Raw genomic sequence first — 3,677 nt, 5'->3', positions numbered from 1 at the left:
GGTTTTGACTTTGTATATAACCAGTTATAAATCTATAATCTATCTATATTATTATAAAAGCACTAATTTCATGCGCGAAATATTAATCAACTTTTTTATTTTTACAAATATATTTCACTATAAAATTATTATTCAATTATTTTTCGAATATTCAGAACTTGAAATTTGATTAAAGTTTTTTATTAAATAATTTCCTAATCTGAACTATGTAGGACTCCTAATAGTTAGAAATTATCAATTAAAATTTTACCTAATTAAAATTCTTGTCTTATTTGAACTACGTAATTATATTATCTTTCATATTAAATAAAATTATATTTATAATAAAAAATTTATATTTTTATTATTTCGTTATATTCATTATTTGATCTCTAAGTATTTTATTTGTTTAGAGTCCAAGTTAATACAGTATGCTTTAAGTATTAATATTAAAATATTATTATTATAGGAAACAATTTATGATTTTCAGAGAAGTTTAAATTTGCTGCAATTTAGAATATAACAAAAGTCCTATTTATTGTTGAATTCTAAATCTCAAGGTCATGCATCAAGACCATGTTAAAGTGTCTCAAGCATCTGCAGAAAGAAAACTTCTTTTTGCCACTAAACAATGTCTTATTTTTTATTTAATTGATATATGTTTTTTAGCATGACAAGATTGAAAGCGTCACGGTTTAATTTCAAAATACTTTTTTTCCTATTTATAAAATTGCTTATGTTGCATAATTAAATAAGTCAAGAATTTACACAAAATATTTAAATAGTAAAACTTTCTAAATAATTCAAATAAGAAAAGATTTAATTCACAAACTTTACTTGATTTAATATTTCTAAAGTTTAGAAATATAACTAAATGACTAATTTGTCTAGTGTAAAAGATAGGGTAAAAAGGACGAATGATATTTTACTCATTTAAAAAAATAAATCTTTTGAAGACCAATTTTTTGTTATCACTATTACAAAATATTAAAAATAAATAAATAACACAAAAATACTTTTATCATGATTGTTGGTCTATCAACCTTGAAAAGTTTAGTGATGGTTTGTATCATGTTTTTGTACATAAATCACTCATGGGTCGAGTGTATCAACATTACAGAAAAAAATTGATAAAATGATAACGTAAAGTCTAAAATGATTAATTTTACGTTCATAATTTACGAAGAATAAATTTATTATAAAAAATATAGAGAGATGTGATATTAAAAGTTGTAGTCATAGTAAGTGATATTAAAAGAAAATTGTACAAAATAAAAGCTAAATTAGTGACCCTCCTACTTTCATAATAATATAGTTTTTAGGTACGCGCTTCATGCATGTACCCCTTATCAATAAATGTACATGTTTTAAATTATACAAATATTGTTTATAAAGGCCAAATTGTAATTATATTTATTACCTAATATTAAAAGTAAATAAATAACATAAACATACTTTTATCACGGCTGTTCAAAATTTATCAAATAAAAAAAATTAAATAATTTAATCATTTTGGTCTTGTAGAGACGTGAGAATGAAGCGGCTAGTCTCACACATTACAGAAAAAAGTTGATAAATGACAACGTAAAGTCTAAAAATGACTAAAATGAAGTTCATAATTTACGAAAAATAAATTTATATATAAAAAATATGAGAGAGATGTGATTTGTTGGATAAATATAATAAATAACTAATGATAACTTATTTATACTATATTACTGTTTCTTCCTTATCGTTTCAAGTTCTCATTTTACCAATTTGACTCATAATACTATAAAAAATATTATTTTAATCTAAGTCTTTTTCCGCTGGTGATGCTCTCATTTTGGGACAAATTTATGTATTCTAAGAGTTTCATGAAAAATAATGTTAAACAATAATTAATGATAACTTATTTAAAATATATTATTGTTTCTTCTATTACTTCAAGTTCTCATTTTTACCAATTTGACTCATAATACTATAAATAATGCTATTCTAATCTAAGGTTTTTTAGTTGGCGATGCTCTTTATATAGGATAAATTTGTATATCCTAAGAGTTTCATGAAAAATGATTTTACTTACATAATAAATTTGAAAATTCGAAAAACAAATTTATATATCCTAAGAGTTTTGTAAAAAAATAATTTTTCTTATGCAATGATTTTTAAAATTTTAAAAAAAAAAATTGGAGTTTTATTCTAATTAGTTCATTCAAACACTTAATTATGTGTTCTCAATGTTAAAGAAAATAATTTTTTATTTGTTTTTTTACTATTAGCTCATATTTTGTTTTAAATATTTACCGTAATTACTTTTGGTCCAATAAGAATTATATTGGCTTAAAAAATAAAATTTAGTATGCTTTTAAAAAATATATATTTATACCTAATATCTAGGACTTCTTTTCCGTTAATGTCTTTCTATGAGATCCTCAGAAAGCACATCATATTTGTTCTAACCCAAAATTCAAAGTCCATCATTTATAATTTGATTACAATTATGAAAAAATCCTTTATATCCCGTTAGAATTAACATAAGTAATAGGAAAAATTAACAATAGTATAGTTACATATAGAGTTAGATACGAAACTAACTTAAAACCAATTTAGCTTTTGCATATAAATGGAAAAAGTAAACGCAAAACCTACTAAAAAATCCAAATCCTAAAAGGAAAATTTTAGGTTTTCCTACTAAAAACCTCCAAATCCTAAAAGGAGAATTTAATACTCCTACGTATGAATTGAGTTGAAAGTGAAGAAACATGAAATTCTAGAGCTAAAAGGAATTGAAAAATCAATATTATAAAATAGTAAGAAAATAATTAAATGACTATTCTTAAAGAGTAGGAAATTAATTAAATAACTATTTCTAAATAATAGGGAATTAATTAAATGACCATTACTAAATAGTAGAAATAATTAAATTACAATCTTGTCCTATGTAAATTCAATTTTAAAAGAGTAAAAAAAGCGAATGACATTTCGTTAAGGGCTTTCGTGCTTTTAATATAATATAGATATAAATTTGTGTTTCTGCTGTTCAATTGTTTAACGTTATTGGAGATGTGTAACCTTCTGAAATCTATAAAGTTTGAATAGTTCTTTGATAGGTGAATCTATGCAACATTTATTCCTGTTTGTGGTCGTAACTTATTGCTTAAAGTAAAGGGTGATATATCCAGAGTTATTCTTTAGTAAATATAGTACGTACAGCCTAAATATATGCACAAGCACTGAAGTTAACCGCTGCCTAAAAATGCTAAAGAGCTTCTACATATCCTCTTCTTGTGCTGGACTACACAAGTAAAAAAATTGATAGGAGCGTCGCCCAGACTCGAACCGGAGATCTTCAGTGTGTTAGACTGACGTGATAACCAACTACACCACGACACCTTCGTGAGTAGATTCTATATGATTTAACATCCCTCTACTTGAACAAAAATTACTTTGCACTTTTGCTTTTCTTTACTTGAATAAAGTTGTATACGGTCAAAATCATGTGTCCCCGATTTTGTAGGCTCGAGGGTTCGCATCGAGAACAAGTTCAATATGGACCGGGCTCGAGCCCGATGGCAGAATACGAAACTCGAAGATCGAAGTGCTCGATGAACACCGGGGCCGAGTATGACCAACCTCGAGATAATACCGTTATGGTTTTATACCAGAAAGAGCGAGATTCCCGCGGTGGCCCTAAGATCACGGCGTAAATTCCGGAA

The 3,677-nt window shown here is 25.7% G+C and overlaps 1 non-coding gene across 1 annotated transcript; it reads right to left on the bottom strand.

Annotated features, from left to right (window-relative positions):
• Nucleotides 1-3,280: 3,280 nt before the first annotated feature.
• TRNAV-AAC lies at nt 3,281-3,354 on the bottom strand. The gene has a single exon. It is a non-coding gene; the product is annotated as a tRNA-Val (tRNA).
• Nucleotides 3,355-3,677: the final 323 nt, after the last annotated feature.

This window comes from Nicotiana attenuata, unplaced genomic scaffold (assembly GCF_001879085.1).
Source record: "Nicotiana attenuata strain UT unplaced genomic scaffold, NIATTr2, whole genome shotgun sequence".
Classification (NCBI taxonomy): domain Eukaryota; kingdom Viridiplantae; phylum Streptophyta; class Magnoliopsida; order Solanales; family Solanaceae; genus Nicotiana; species Nicotiana attenuata.
This window is presented reverse-complemented; position numbering and strand designations above follow the sequence as displayed.